The 17,499-nt window shown below is 37.4% G+C and overlaps 1 long non-coding RNA gene across 1 annotated transcript; it reads left to right on the top strand.

Moving 5' to 3' along the window:
- Positions 1-8,009: 8,009 nt before the first annotated feature.
- Positions 8,010-17,271, top strand: LOC115896853. Its single transcript, XR_004056745.1, has 2 exons — positions 8,010-8,105; positions 16,738-17,271. It is a non-coding gene; the product is annotated as an uncharacterized LOC115896853 (long non-coding RNA).
- The last annotated feature ends 228 nt before the right edge of the window (positions 17,272-17,499 follow it).

Here is a 17,499-nt window from a genome sequence, read left to right as displayed (position 1 = left end):
AAGGATTCTATGCAGAAGAGAGATGATTTTACTCCTGCCACTTAGCTAGATAGGTACAGAGATAGATAGATATTTAAGTGCATCCTTTAAGCATATACACAGATATTTAAAATTTTATAGACAAGTTCTTGCCAACCTTTTTCTTTTATTTTTTTTAAGACAGAGTTTCACTCTGTCACCTATGCTGGAGTGCAGTGGCGCTATCTTGGCTCATTGCAACCTCTACCTCCTAGGTTCAGGCAATTCCCCTGCCTCAGCACCCCCTAGTAGCTGGGATTACAGGCACACACCACCACACCTGGCTAATTTTTGTATTTTTAGTAGAGACAGGGTTTCACCATGTTGGCTAGGCTGGTCTCGAACTCCTGATCTCTGATAATACACCCGCCTCGGCCTCCCAAAGTGCTGGGATTACAGGCGTGAGCCACCACGCCCGGCTGCCAACCTCTTTTTAATGAAACATATAGTAAGTGTTTATTTGTGATAACACTGTGGCAAACAAACAGCAAGGAGTGTGAAAACAGTTATTTGGAATTTGCTATAAAATATTATTTTACTGACATTGTAAAATTTTGGTAAGAAAAAGAAAATGCAGCGTATTAGGAAAGATATAGATTATTTCTAAAATAAAACTTCAAACACTTAAAGAGAAATTTGAGCTTGCTTTTATAATACTAGGTTTTAAGGTTGAAATTGTTCTACTTGATTCCTAGCCAAGGTGTTACAATGATGATTTCATCAAATTTTCAGTATTTGCTCTCTGAAATATTTCCATGTAAGTAAATAGTGTATATTTTAAACGTTTCTGAAACCACTCATTTACAATAATTGGGTTTTTTAATCTAATAATTCTTCCTTTTCTTAAATTATCAGCTACATTATTGAAATTTCCTGAGATCATGTATTTGGACTTTAAACCCAGGTGAATTTTTTTTCATATTACATGTTTCAGAAATAATGATGAAGTTTCAATCTGCAAAGCATGCATACATTTGCTAGGACAGCCACCTGGCAGCTAGCTTGTATGCTAAAGAGCAGATCCAGCCAATGAACATCAAGTATATAGTTTATGTAAAGGTAAGGATTCAGGGGCTGTATAGCAATGCATTCACTGTAGCTCCCCTCCTCCCATCCCTGATTTCCCACCCTCTACCTACAGGACACCTTTGGGCTGAGTGCCACGTACTCTGTCTGTGCACTTTGTACATGAAATCTAGGAGGCCTTGTACCCTGGTTAATAGTGGGCTACCACAGACACTGCAGCTGGTATGAATACATATGTCCAGGTGCTTAATCATCTCCTTGTCTTTGCTCAGCTGTCATGGTGGACTGGAATGATGGATGTTGCTCATGATCTTCTCTATAGTGGGGCTTTTCTGGTGGGCCTGTAAAGTGTTCCATTGGAGAGTTCAAGAATACAAGGAAGAGACTGCATGTGTTTACCCAGACCAGGCCAAGGCTCCATCTATATCCTCTAGCTTCCTGATTTCCTAACCAAATGGACCAATGTCTACCTTTAGAACACTGCTTTTCTGTCCACAGATAAACTTGGGACTCTGAGGGTCTAGAAGCCACCTGACAGAGTCTCTGTAGAAGAGATGTGCTTCCAGCCAGCGTCAACGGGAGAGGAGGGTGTGCAGCCCGCAGACCAGGACCTTTTTTGTGTGTAGGACAGGTCAACTCCTTTCCAGCAATTACATCTCACACTTACCTCAACTGACCACAACCTCAACCAGGAAAGCTGGTTACTTATTCCTGAGATTTTAGTTACTTATTCCTGTTACTTATTCTTGAGATTTCTCACCTGCCTCTCCCAAGCATGAGGCAATTGTAAAAACAGAAAAACAGAGCTTGATCAACATCAGATATACAACTCAAATAACCAAATATTAGTTTTTGCTTTACAGGTAAATAAATGTTAATGTTAAAAAATTCCCTACTGTAAATCAAAAAAATTTTTTTAATTACTGTCATAAAAACTGTGATCTTGGTGAAATCACTGAATGATAAAGAACTTTAAAAATGTTTCTGAAATAAATCACACCTCTTGCCTAGATTTTGCTTTATCCTGAGATTTTTCATAGAAATTTTACTTTGACTTTGGTTAACATGTTAAGATTGGCATTAAAAATATAGGTTTTGCATGAGATAAAATTAGATCACTTGTAATTCCAATTTTTAGGGTTTTCAAAATAATCATTAATATATGTAAATTACTTGTTAAAATGGTCCCCATTCCTTAAGGTATCTAAACACCTAAATAGTCTGGTGGTAGAAAATTTAAGGTCATTTGGAAAGTATAATATTTGAGGTACAATTCTATGAGACCAGGGCAATTCACAGGCAACAAATCAAGCATTACAAAGTAATATTTAGATAGCTACTTGTCATGTCTGGGTAGACATCACAGGTACCATGAAAAACAGCAGAAAGAGCCAAGATTACAAGGCTACATTCTAGTTATTTGGTTACATAGATACAGCCATGGTCTACCAATTTAAGCGGTAGTATTTAATAAAAGAGAAAGCAAATTACAAAATGAGTTGTATTGATAAATGTGATTAACTCAATTTAAATTTCAAGGCTTTAATATTTTCATAGGCTTAGTCTTTTGTTCTTAGTCACATGCATAATTACTTTTCCTCATTCTTTTGATTTAGTGACAGAAAAATCTGAATAATCTCTGTAGAAAAATATACAGTGGGAAAAACTGATCTAAATGAGAATAAACGTTGCCAAAGTCTTGTGGTTACGTTGTGTATGACCAAGTGGAAAAACAAACCATTATAATCTCACTGATTGTGGTTAAAAATAAATACCTCATTTCTTCTAAGTGTGATGAAGCAAGAGAAAGTTTATCTAGTTAGTTTTTAACTCTCATAGTTTATGTCAAAATTGAAACAGGAGAAAAAAGTTTCCAGCATATAAATCCCAGGACATAGTCTGGCTGCCATACAACTCTTTGTTTTCCCCTGTTTTCTTAAGCACAAGATACACTCAAATTCCACAGAACAGGCAAAATTCAGTGGCTTCATAAGCAGTCTTTGAGAATATACTTCAATGGTTTATCATTGTCAAATTCAAAGGTTCTCAATAAAAGCATATCAGAATCACCAGGAGATGTCAAATTAAAAGGTTCTCAATAAAAACACATCAGAATTACCAGGAGAATAGCTTCAAAATACATATTTCACAAAAGATAAATTATGCAATCAATAAATAGTAAACTTACCTCCAATCCACTCTAGTTTAGTGACCTCTTAAACTCAAAAAGACCAATACAGGAATGCTATTTATGCAGGTATATTCTGAGATTGTGTGTGTGTGTTTGTGCACGTGTGATGTGACACACTTACATATACCAGCTTCTGCAGAGATCCCAGACCCTGCCTTTATGCAGAAGGCATGGTTAGAATGCGGATTTGCCAAGCATACTTTCTTCTGCTTCCTGGTTGTGTGATCATCACTCTGGCCATGTTTCCCTCTCATTCTGCCATGGAGTTTATAAGAGCCCAGACCGGCAAAGACAGAACCAGTATTTGCCCATAATAATTTGGGAAATTCCATGGCCTCATTCAACATTCATGGGTTTTGGTAGCCCAGAGAGTGGAGTATAGGAAGGGGCCAAGATTTCTCTGAGCTGTTTTCCCAGGAAACATGGGTGTCAAAATATCAGAAATGGCAATACTGTCTTAATAATACCTCCTGTTCGTGGACAAATTCTGTAAATTTTTATTTGTCAGAATAAGTACAGTCTATGAATACTTAATTGTTATGCAGTCATACTTTCCTGGTTTGTTTTTTTTTTTTTCTTTTTTCTTTTCTTCTAACCTAACACTCTCCTCCAGGGAAATCAATCACCGCACTAAACATTTACTAACAGGATCTCCCACTTTGGCTACACATTGGGATCACCTAGAGAGCTTTTTAATATACTGGTACTTGGGTCCCACTCCCAGAGGTTTTACTTTGATTGGTCTGGGATGGACCTGGGCATCTGGATTTTTTTATATCACCAGACCTTTTTTTTTTTTTAACTTTTATTTTAGGTTCAGGCGTATTTGTGCAGATTTGAAAGATAGGTAAATTGCATGTCACAGGGATTTGGTGTACAGATTATTTTGTCACCCCTTGGTAATAAGCATAATGCCCAATAACCAAGGACTTGCAAGGCCTCTACAAGGAGATTTACAAGACACTATTCAAAGGAATTAGAGATGGCAGGTAGTTTTTGGATCCTTACCCTCCTCCCACCTTCCACCCTCAAGTAGGCCCCAGTGGATGTAATTCCCTTCTTTGTGTCCATGTGTACTCAAATTTTAGCTCCCACCTATAAGTGAGAATGTGCAGTATTTGGTTTTCTGTTCCTGTGTTAGTTTGCTTAGGATCATGGCCTCCAGCTCCATCCATGTTGCTGCCAAGGACATGATCTCATTCTTTTTTATGGCTGCATAGTATTCCATGGTTTATATGTAACATCTTTTAAAAATCCAGTCTACCGTTGATGGACATTTAGGTTGATTCCATGTCTTTGCTATTGTGAACAGTGCTGCAATGAACATATATGTGCATGTGTCTTTTTGTGGTAGAATGATTTACATTATTTTAGGTATATACTCAACAATGGGATTCCTGGATCCAGTGGTAATTCTATTTTGAGTTCTTTAAGAAATCAACAAACTGCTTTCTACAATGGCTGAACTTTACATTACCACCAGCAGTGTATAAGCATTCCTTTTTCTCTACAACCTTGCCAGGCCAGCATCTGTTATTTTAATAATAGCCATTCTGACTGATATGAGATTATTTTCATTTCTCTAATAATTAGTGAAGTTGAGCATTGTCAACAAACTAGGCATGAAGGAACATACCTCAAAATAATAAAAGTCACCTATGACAAACCCACAGCCAACCTCATACTGAATGGAAAAAAGCTGGAAGCATTTACCCTGAAAACCAACATGAGACAAGGATACCCACTCCTACCACTCCTATCCAACACAGTACTGGAAATACTAACCAGAGTATTCAGGCAAGAGAAAGAAAAAAGACATCCAAACAGGAAAAGAGAAAGTCAAACTATCCCTGTTTGCAAACAATATGATTCTATGCCTAGAAAACCCCATAGTCTTAGCTCCCTGATCTGATAAACAACTTCATCAAAGTTTTAGGATGTAAAATCAAGGTACAAAAATCAGTAGCATTCCTATACACCAACGTCCAAGCTGACAGCCAAATCAATAATGCAATCCCATTCACCATAGCCACAAAAAGAATAAAATATCTAGGAATACAGCTATCCAAGGAGGTGAAAGACCTCTACAACAATAATTATAAAATACTGCTCAAAGGCATCAGAAATGGCACAAACAAATGCAAAAATATTCCATGCTTACAAACAGGAAGAATCAATATTATTAAAATGGCTATACTGCCCAAAGCAGTTTACAAATTCAATGCTATTTCTATAAACTATCAATGACATCCTTAAGATAATTAGAAAAAAACTATTTTAAAATTCAAATGGAACAAAAAAAAAAAAAAAAAGAAAGAAAGAAAAGAGCCCCCAAAGCCATGGCAATCCTAAGCAAAAAGAACAGAGCTGAAGGCATCACATTATCCCACATCAAACTATACTACAAGACTACAGTAACCAAAACAGCATGGTACTGGTACAAAAACAGACACATAGACCAGTGAAATAGAATAGAAAGTTCGGAAACAAAGCCACACACCTACAGCCATCTGATCTTCAACAGAATTGACAAAAATAAACAATGGGGAAAGACTCCCTATTCAAAAAACGGTTCTAGGATAACTGGCTAGCCATATGCAGAAGACTGAAACTGGATTTCTTTCTTATACCATGTACAGAAATCAACTCAAGATGGCTTAAAGACTTAAATGTAAAACCTAAAACTATATATATATATAAAAAAAAAAGGCCTGAAAGATAACCATTCTGGACATAAGATCAGGCAAAGATTTTATGATGAAGTTGCCAAAGCAATTGCAACAAAATTGACAAATGGGATCTAATTAAATTATAGAGCTTCTGTACAGCAAAACAGTAAACCAACAACCAAAAAATGAGAGAAAATATTTGCAAGCTATACATCCAACAAAGGTTTAGTATCCAGAAGGAAGTTAAATTTACAAGCAAAAAAAAAAAAAAATTATTAAAAAGTGGGCAGGAGACATGAACAGACATTTTTCAAAAGAAACATTTAAGTGGCCAACAGCATATTTAAAAAGGCACCTGGATTTTAAAAAGCTTTCTAAGTAATTATAATGCAAAGCCAAGATTGAGAACCACTGCGCTAGAGAGAAATTATTCTGTCTGGGAGTGCAAGTTTTTTTTGTTTTGTTTTGTTTTGTTTTGTTTTGTTTTGTTTTAAGTGAGTAAATCAAGATAATCCTGCATTCTATTTCTGAAAGAGAAAGACACCTATTGCTCTAGGGGTAAATGACGCCCTAGTCACCTTAATTTAGAATTTGCAGCTTTGTTCACTGTTTTACAGTCTCCATGTTATTAATTTTCTGTTTCATAAACCTGACAAACGTAATTGTTAATTACGTACCACACACTCCACCCTCACAGTAATGGTTTCTCTCAGAACCTTCATCTGATATAAAGCTATAGTACAATGCCCCACTATATTAAATTTCAATTTAATTATCTTTATTACAGCATCACCTCCTTGGAGGAAATATTAACTCTGAGATGGACCTATAATAAGAGAGAACGGTAATGCAGGGAGCCTTGCCCTAAAGCCTTGTGCTACTATATAGGCTACAGTTACAAGCTCAAGAGCCACAATAAAATGGTTGAAAAGGAGCTTCTCTGCCATATCCTCGGCTCCTTGTGATGTGATCCCTCAAAGGCCCCTACTGGCACACACAAAGTGAATGGCATAAGAAACAGATCTTACACACACACACATGCACGCACAAGTCATTGTGCGTGCGTGTGTATGTATGTGCACACTTTAGTTGAAAACATAGAATAATTCACAAATAATTAGCCCAGGTGAGACCAGGAAACTGTCCATGGACAGTACATAGGCATTACACCATAGTTAATCTTTTAAGAGTTAAACTTTACTTAGCACCATGTACTTAAAAAAAAAAAAAAAAAAGCTTAGGGTGTTTTGCCTTAAAACATTACTTGAAGTGACTTTCAATGACTCTCTTTAAACTTGGTTTGAAAGTTAAAAGAGCTAGAAGCCAGCAAACTCCCCAAAAGTAATTGAGTCCCTAAATTAACACTAAGGGGCTTGAATCCCATGCAACGATGATATTAGGTGACTGAGAAAAAATGAACTAGAAAATTGGATCACAGAGCTTTGAGGCTGTGTTATTGAAGCAAAATAATAAAATAAACTTTATTATCACTTATTCAGCATTTAAATAATAGGTATTTACAAGAAGTATTTTGGGATCAACTGCTATCAGGAGTGAACTGTCAGCATCCCACATACATGCCTCACCACTCCCGTTTTTGTTCTTTTTAAACATGTCAGGAAGTTTAGGCACAGAGAAATTGATTTGTCCAAATTTCAGCCAATGGAGTCCAACATAAACACAGACAATACCAGTGACACTTGAAATATTCAGTGAATTGGGTGATCAGTATATAGCTAGGACACCAGCTTTAGCCTAAGTTGAACTTATCATAGGATATTGACATCTTTGGGGGCACTGGAAACATGGTGGGGAGAGGGTTCAAACTAAGAATGCTCCTTGATAGAACACATTGCGGGAGAACATATTGAGACACTTAAGTGAACAGCCAAAGGGGAAAGGGTATTTTGAGTACATGCTGTGCCTTTTATTCACATAACCCCACCCTCTGCTTAGGGAGAGAGGGTTGTAATAAAGAGCAAAACTTCAATTAGATATGATACTAAAATTTCGTGACCAATTGGGGCAAAAGCGCCTTATCTATTGGGGTTTCTAACAAAGTGGAAATTAACAGAAAGAACTCTTTCCAGAATTAGTAAATATTGGAAGCTAGAGGAGGTAGGAAGTGGCTTCATGGCAACACTGCAGCTGTGCTTTTCATGATCATTAATGAATCTGATGGAATGAGACAGTGGAAAATGGTCAGTATTGGGCAGTAGCTGAGAGTTCTGTATTAAGGGGGGAAATGTGAGGGTATGAGATGTGCTTGTTCTTATGATCAAATTGGTGTGAACTGAGTAAAGACAGTTGATTATTTAATATTTAGAATCCAAGGAAGATTCTCCCTGAATTGTAAATTGGCAGCCTCACTGGGCACACTGGCTAATGCCTATAATCCCAGCATTTGGGGAGGCCTAGGTGGGCAGGTAGCTCAAGCTCAGGAATTCAAAACCAGCCTGGGGAACATGGTGAAACCTCATCTCTACAAAAAATACCGAAAAATACCCAGGCATGGTGGTGCATGTCTGTAGCCCCAGCTACCTAGGAGGCTGAGGTGGGAGGATCACCTGAGCCCAGGAGGTTGAGGCTGTAGTGAGCCATGATTGCACCACTGTACTCCAGCCTGGGTAAGAGAGTAATACCCTGTCTCAAAAAAATGAAATAAAATAAATGAATAAATAAGTAAACTGGCAACCTACTTCGCCAAAATATACAATCTTTCTATTCTTCATTATTATTTCAACTTTGTGCAACACGTTGCCTATAGACATTTAATAATATTTGCTCATTAATTGAGACCTATCTGAACAACTACTATCAAGTTCCCATGGTTCCTTATTTGGGCTTTTCCTTGCTGTGTGCAAAGGTTCTATATGGTTCTACTAGATCCATCAGTCAGAGCTCAGTCAGGAAAACTGAAACAACTTGAGGAATTTCTAATGGAGGTAACCATGTAGGAAACTGGTTCCTCAATATTGGAAGGCCCAAAAGAGCAAAAAGGAGAGGGTTTGATCAGTAACTGCAAGATGATACTTCTATCCTGTCAGTGACAGGACTAAAGGGGAAAATACTATTCAAGAGCCCATGATCTCTGCCATTAAAGTTGCTGGATAATCTCCTGCTGCGGTCAGAGCCACCACTGCCACTACTTGGGAAGACCATAGAAGTAACCTGCTTTTTCTGCTACTCTGCTGATATACTGCCTAAAGCCAAGAGAGGAAAAAATGCCCACATCTTTTTTTTTAAAAAAAAACAACTTTATTTTAAGATCAGAGGTACATGTGCAGGATGTGTAGGTTTGTTACACAGGTAAACCTGTATCATGAGGGTTTGTTGTACAGATTATTTCATCACCCAGTTATGAAGCCTAATACCCATTTGTCATTTTTCTTGACCTTCTCCCTCCTCCCACCCGCCACCCTGAAAGGCCCCAGTGTGTATTGTTCCCCTCTATGTGTCCATGTGTTCTCATCATTTAGCTCCCACTTGTAAGTGAGAACTTGCCATTCCTGTGTTGGCTTGCTGAGGATAATGGCCTCCAGCTCCTTCCATGTCCCTGCAAAAGACATGATTTCGTTCTTTTTTATAAAATGCTCTCAATCTTATTCCCATCTTCCAATTTCCTGTTAGGACTTCCCACTAGGAGAGTATAAGAAAGCTGCTTGGTAAGGAGCGAATCTTGTTAAAAATAAAGTTCACAGACTTTCAGCCTGCTTCTAAGAGAGAAGCACAGATGCATGAGCATGGAGCTGACAGCCAACAGACAAGTAACCAGTCCATTGGGTTACCCAACTTAAAGTTAAGCAGGAAGCCAACAATATTGAAATAGTCCTGTTAGATTAAATTCCATTGCCAATGAGAATTTGTTTGATAAAAATTATACATGATTGTCTGCTACATTAGTGTAACAGGCAACCATCAATTTTCTCCTCTTGTTTTGTAATCCATAGATTTAGCTGTAAAAGACTTGCTTCTGTTTACAAAAATTTTAGTTGAAAAACATTTATAAAAACAAGAAAATATACATAGTATACTACAGCTAATAATATATGTCAATATACATAATATATGTTTTATTAGATTAAGAAAAAGTGCAAGAAAGGAAATCTAATGCTTGTCACAGGGCCAAATACAATATCTGAGGATAAAATTTGATGAAAATAGCATTATGAAAATTCACTCCCATTAGATGATGGCTTTTTTATGTCAGCATGATAACTTCCAGGAAATAAATGAAGACATTTTAAAAATCAAAGGGATATAATCATATACGTGGTGCCTTATAAAAATTGTTAATGGTACAGTATACCAGCTCCAAACTATGACAACATTAACCACAGCAGGAGAAAGTAATGAATTCTAATAAGTCTGGAGACAAGAAAATAAATAATTAATATCTCTGAATCAATTTTGTGGAGCTATTATCTTAATTTTATGGTATTTTGAATAGAATAAAAAATATTGAGTCACAAAAGCAAGATATTAATTAAGCAGGGGTGGTTCCTGAGACTTGTTGGTACACAGGCTACATTTTTTTCTTTTTATTGGAGACTGGAGTGTTACATTTCATTTTTGGAGAAAGTAATCATCTACTTTTCCAAAGCAAGTTAGCAGTCAAATAGAATCTAAATGACAAATACCACTTCTCCTCAAAGGTGGTATCTACCGACCACACATTTTATAAAAGAAGGATCAAGTCCAAATTATTACAGTTTCTTTATTCTCACTGATAGTCTACGCCACACATTAATAGGTGGTTCAAAGCAAAAGCTATATAATTGGTTTTGGATATCCCAACCTCCTTTATTTCTAATAAGTATCTATTGTTCCTAGACCTAGGATCCTGTCATATGAGGAAGCTAGTAGTATCACTCCTCCAAGCCCCAGAGATGACTCTGGTTTGGTGGAGACAGTAGATTAAATATCTGAGCAGACAAGAGAGGCAGCCTCTAGACACACTCCCCCTACAGGAGTTTAAGGGCCTGAGGCTGGGGAACAGCTACCGGCACCAGCAGCGATGCCCTGGAGTCGGTCTCATGAAGCTTAGGAACTTTGAGCAATGTCTATCATTCAGGTGATCCCCTGCAACAAAGAACTACGATGTGCAGAGAGGGAAGGCCCTGTAACTAGAAGAGAATATTGGATACACTTGCCTTATTATGTAGTCTATTAGTAATCCTAGGACAGCCTCTAGCCAAAAACAAAAAACAAAAAACAAAAAACAAAACAACATGTCTTAAAGCTTGGTGTACTTGATTTGGTATTTCACCTTTCCTGTGCCTGCCTCCCCAGTCAATCTAAGTGTTTATCCTGATTTCCCCTTAGAGAAGACATGTGACTACTCTTTGCAACATTTGCTATGTTTATGAAATACAGGGTGCAAATTATGTATTTCATAAAGGAGAGATATGTTTGTATTAACAGCATGATCTTATGCTTATAATCTCTTTTTAATCTGGATATATCATACTGCCAAAGTGATTTCATAATTTAAGTTGATATATTTTTTTTTTTCTGTCTTACCGGTACATAAAGTGATGGCATATTTTACAATCTTTGGTGTCATAGATTAGATAAAATATGTAATTCACTTAGCAAATGTGAAATATTGGACAAATTTCAGACCCCTAATGCATAAAACGTGAAGGTCAACACTTAACTAAAATGATTTCTTAAAGTTTCTTCCACCTTCAAAACCCGTCAAACTATTTACTAGACCTTCAGCAAAAAAAGGCATTTGGTAAAGAAATTGAGATACTAATGACAAATAATCTATCAAGGAAACTTAAATGATTATTCAAAATTAATAGGCAGGAAATAGTTTAGCTGAGGACAAGACCAGTCTGCCAAAGACAGAGAGCGAGCAAGTGAGAGAGAGAGAGAGAGAGAGAGAGAGAGAGAGAGAGAGAGAGAGAGAGAAAGCTTAAAAGCCCAGAATAAAACTGCATACACAATATTTAACATGTTTTTCTATTTCTTAAAATGCCCCCACCATATTACCTGAGCTGCTGAAGTGTGTAGTAGCAAACACAACCCTTCTCCACAGCTCATATTTTAAAGAATTGAGAAGTTACATTCATAATTTATAAATCAAATTAGAAATTTTCTGATTGGAAAAAAGAAGAAATTTGATGCCCTCCCCCCCCCCCCCCCGCCAATTGCCTGAGATTGTATCCCTGTGGACATTGACCTGGGGAAAGCCACTTCGTCATTTCATCTATTGAAGATATAATTATTTTGATCCTCTAAGCTATCTGAAAATTTGAATGTCTTCTGTGTTGTGATAAAATGCCCTTTCCCGTTAGCCTTCTGAAACAGAGTGCACTCAGAAGGCCTGCTAGATGCATTATAGGGACACATCAGGCATTCTGCAAGCTGAAGATTCTCCACTTTGATCTCCCAGCAAGCTGACTGTGGCACAGTGTCCCCACAGAGTTGAATGCACCACCGAGGAGGGTCTTTTAACTAAAGTGCACACGGGGAAAATTTCATGAGGTTCTTATGAAGTGGTTTGTTTTAGCTCTGAATGGAGGAAAAGAAGTAGAGAGGAAAAGGGGAGACGGTCTTGTGACATAAAGATCCAGCTGGACCTGGTGTGATTTTTATCATCTTAAAGCCTGTTTGAGAAGACTAACCTCAAAGTGCAAGACTGTCTCAATACACCACATTTAAAAAAATGGAAGGCAAAAAGTAGCTGTTCTGTAAACAACCCACAAAGCAAATCGCCAGTTGATACTTCCTGAACTAGAATTCTTTGAGTTACAATGGGAACAGCTTCTCGGTATATAAAGAGTATGAGTCTTCTCTTTGGTTCCAACGGAGCTTTGTCATGACTTGTAATGAGCTGAACATTGTAATGCATGTTCTAAAAAAAAAATTGACTATGACTGTGTGTGCAAAAATACAATGCACATGCACCAGGATGTTAACAAAACAGCACCTGCACAAACTAAGATTGCAACTCTATTCTCAGCTTATCTTTGCTTTTCACTCCCTGGGATCATTTCTGTTTCAATGGGAAGGAAAGCCGCACACGCAAGCAGAATTCATACATTAAACTGGAGCTACCACTTTTATGTGAATCAGAGCTCAGTAAACAAAACAAAAATCTGAAAAATTTTAAGTCCAAATATTATCTGTCACATAAATACAATAAGCTTCCACAATGACAATGTTAATAGCAATAGATGATAAGTAACACAGGCTTTTAAATCTGAGGTTGGAATTTAAGAGAGGTACTACACAATTCTAGGCTGTTTAAAATTGTTTTAAGTTGACTATACACATAAGAAGCATTTGTTCAGACTTTAAAACTGTTCTTAAAAATATCATTAATAGAGTTATAGAAATTAATGTACAGATGAGTGAAAATACATAAATAGCAAAAAATGATTATATTTATTTGTCCTTTAAAAATGCCAATAGTTAACATAGTTCTCTAAATCTAATCCAACATCTGTTCATGGTTTACAAGTGACAGATTTGCTGATTCATTGAGAATAGATAACCCAGGTAAACAATAAAAACCACCGCAACTAACAAATAGTGAATACTTACATTTACCACAAGTACCATGCCTTGTGCTAAATACTTTATATATTTATTTAGTCCTTCAACATTCTGTTAGGTAGGTACTTGTTATGCTTTGAATTTAGCAGATGATCTACCTCGGGGTTCAGGTTTATGAACCTTGCCCCTGTCGCATAGCTAGTAAGCAGCAGAGCTGGGCAGTGTGGTATCGCACTCCTCCCCTAGATCTAGTCATCACATATTTCTCAGTCACTATACCTATAATAGGAAAGAGCAAAACAACATCGAGGATGCTGTTATTTGGGCAAATGTACATTTTTCAATTGTGGCAAGTGAGAGCGCTTTCTATAGTAAGGCCAGTTGAAAGTGAACAGTGAGTATCCCTAACCTGAATCATTACAATATTACAAAATGAAGACTTGAAACAACCAAAGAACTTCATATTGGAAAGAGTATTAGAGGGCATCATATTACCCAACATAGGGGTTCTGTCCAGTGCATTCCTGACAGATGGCTGCATTTGAACACTTCCAGTGATGGGGCATTCACCACCCACTAGGCAGCTTATTCCAATTTTAAATGACTTGAATTTTTAGAAAGGGCATCACTACATGGAGCCAAAAATCAGAGCTGCTATCACTTCAAGTAATTACTGCATGCTGTATCACTTGATCATTGAAGAAACTATTGTCTCACTGTAAAATATGGGAGCTAAAGTATATACAAGGGGCAGCATATTTAATTGAATAAGTGGCATGTCCAGGTTTGGATCTCTTCCTCAGCTGTGTCAACGCCAGTGAAATCCAACAGCAAGCCTGGATTATACTGCATAACCCTAAATAAAATTTACCAGCAAACCAAGGGCATCCCACATCACATAACTATTGCACTTTGCTCTATCAGCTTAATGTCCATTGTGCTGGTAAAGACACACCAAATTTCTGATTGAAGCAAGATTCAGAACTGGGCATGGTAGCAGAAACATGCAGTAGGTCTGTGAACATAATTGCCACTATAAACCCTCTGAGTGAGGTGCAAAGGAGGACGTGAGCTATAATTCATACGTGTAGTGTATAATGGAGGACACACACGCAGCTGATGGGTGACTGTGGCTCCTCACACTGCCAGCTTGCCTTAGAGGGTAGGGCTGCTGATGGAGCAAGGCATGGTGCCCATTGCACATGCCCACTCCGCACATCCAGCCAAAGAGACTAAAATTCAAGGAAAATATTTGCTCTCAAAGCAAATAGAATCAGCATACACTTTAATCTGTTCTATAGATACACAGTGCCGCCTCTTAACCAAATGCCTTACTCTTGAGCAGTTCACTGCACTCTGTAACCGAACGTCAGACAGGACAGGAGAATGTAACTCCTTCATTTCTAGAGAGAAGTGCAAAGTTTGCTCATATTGCCTAATGTTTTACATCCATTGTGTCTAAAATTAAAATCCCAGCAGCGACCAGGCTTGACTGTATTCTAAACAGAAGCTACATCAAAAGAGCTTTTGAATCTGGCTTCCTAAGCCAGGGTCGTGAATTGATACTTCACTGCTGACTTCTTCTGCCCCAATCTCTAAGAGAAGCTCTACCTAGCCTCCAGAATTGGCAAAAATCTGTGATGTCTCTCTAAATTGAAAATCTATTGTTAAAAACAAACTTCTTAACAGGTTGACTGATTTTAATGAGTATCCATAGTTTTTATCAGCATCCATATACATCCAATGTCTTCTGACATTAATTTTATTGAGTTTTTAACTCAAAAGTTACGTTAAATGCATGTTTGTGTCTTTTTGCATTTCAATCTATTTTTAAAAATATTTGAAAGTATTTGAATTTCAAAATAAGCTGTCACCTATTACAGGTTATCCCAGAAGTCTTAGTGGAGTTTCGAGCTTTCATAATTTAGGCAGAAACAAATGCTACCAACTTCCAAAGAGCACCACTTGTAATATTTATGGTTACCTTTCCTCTAGGCTCATGCAGAATTTTTCAAAACCTGTTTTTAACTTTTTCCAGTTTCTCTTACTGAAAATGATACACACTGACTAGAAAAAGAAAAGGAAAAAAATCAGTCAAGATTTACAAAATTGCATACACATTAAAAACATAAATAATTACTATTTTAAGAGACACTTGAACAAGACAGTACATTCATACTTCTGAAATAGTTAAAGCTCAAAAGTGAACTAAGGGTTTTTGAAGACTCTGTAGAATGTTCCAGTTCTGGAGCCCTGCAGAGACAGCCTATGTCAGGCGGGAATATAGCAACCCCAAAGCCATCTCTGTATTTATGCTTCTTTACCCACTTCCTGAAAATGAACAAGCATAATATAGAAAGAGGACCTCTATCTTTAAGACATCATTTCCACTTTGTGAGTGCATAAATTAACGGTGGAGAAGTTTCAAAAAGAGCATCTTCCCCAGGTCAAACCCTGGGCTCTGCCCCATGGCACATGATTCAAATTTAGAGAGCAGCATTTCACCCACCATATCGCTGTAGAATCTAATCATAATAAAGACAGAAGAGATTTTCTTACTTGAGCACTTAAAGTCAAAGCTTACAAAGAGTCTGCTTGGAGAAATTTGGGCATATATGCAGACTTGATTCATTCTTTCTACTCTTTCTAGAAAAATCTAAGAAAGCTGAGGGTTGCGCTCAAGTTTTGATTCTCCTTCTTTAGGCCCCTTTTCTGCCTCCCGCCTTCCCAAATCCTCAAAGAGACAGTGAATGTCACCACCACAGAAAAATCAAACTAGACTGTGAGAAAGCCAAAGAACTCTTTATCACTCAGTTGATATGAAATAGTCAAGCAGAAAACAATCTTCCATCCTAGTCGCCCTGACTCATTTTATGAATGAGAAAAATAAAGGGAAGAACATTTTATCATGCTGTGTTTTATCAATCTTGGGATAAAAGTCTGAGCTGGAGCTTAAGCATTCCTCTCTCAAAAGGGTATGGTGTCAAAGACACCACAGAGATAGCTGATGTTAACCACATAGACTGTAACCTAGTTTCTGGTAGGGACCATTCTATTCATTGTCCAATCACTACCACAGAGCTGGCACAGGGACTACAATCAGCAGATGTTTGTTTCACAAAATGTAGCTATCAGGACAATATAAACTTTTATATTATAAAAAGCTATTAGAGTATATTAACCTTTTGCTTCCTGCCTATTCTGGGTTGGATAAAAAAAAACAAGAGTGTTTTTAGAGTAAAGGGATAATACTGTATGCTAATTTTGATGGAAAGAACAAATTCCAGGAAAGAATTGCAATCATTCTGGTTTGAATTTTTAAAGGAGGAAGATGAAGGGGCACACAGGAAGACAAAGTGCACTGAAACGAGAAAGAAGCTTAGAAAACAGCACAGAATACTGAAAGACACAGAAGGGAACACGAAGAGATTGCAGTGGGACTGGGACTTGGAACCACTTTCTCTACATGTTGTTTTAAGTATTAATTTTTGTGTAAATGGCATATAAGATCCTCATCCGCCATCTACATAAAAGATTGCGGTGCCAAACAGAACTGCCCCGTGTGGGCTTTGTTTCCAAGTCAGCTTTCTCACAAGCGTCTCTCTGTTTTCTGACAAATGAAAGGAACAAGTTCATTGGAACAAGGAGCGGGTATTGTCTCTATTTGCCGTTGACTTGTTTGCTTCCTTGGGGTACTTAATGAAGGAGCAGTATTTGGGCAGCAGGGAAAGAGCTTTGGAGTTGTCAAAAGCACTAGCTAAAAAGCTTCAAACTGGGTCTTGCCGGTGTGTAACTGCTGTGGAAGAAAACATTTGAAAACAAGACATGCATTTTTAATAAATGGAGACATAAAAGTTATTTTTATTTGATCTGAGCCTGACATTATTTTGTGCTTCTAAATTCCTTTGGAAACACTCGAAGTTTCAATTCCCATGTCATCTTCAGACTGCTTTGAGAAACGTGAATATTGTGCAATTATCTTTTGGATGAATGGGAAAAAAAGGTAATCTTTCCTTGAATGATAACCTTTACTCAGCCTTAAATACACAAGAAATGCTTCATTTCTCACTTTCTTTATCTGACACA

Source organism: Rhinopithecus roxellana, chromosome 4, assembly GCF_007565055.1.
Source record: "Rhinopithecus roxellana isolate Shanxi Qingling chromosome 4, ASM756505v1, whole genome shotgun sequence".
Lineage (NCBI taxonomy): Eukaryota > Metazoa > Chordata > Mammalia > Primates > Cercopithecidae > Rhinopithecus > Rhinopithecus roxellana.
This window is presented reverse-complemented; position numbering and strand designations above follow the sequence as displayed.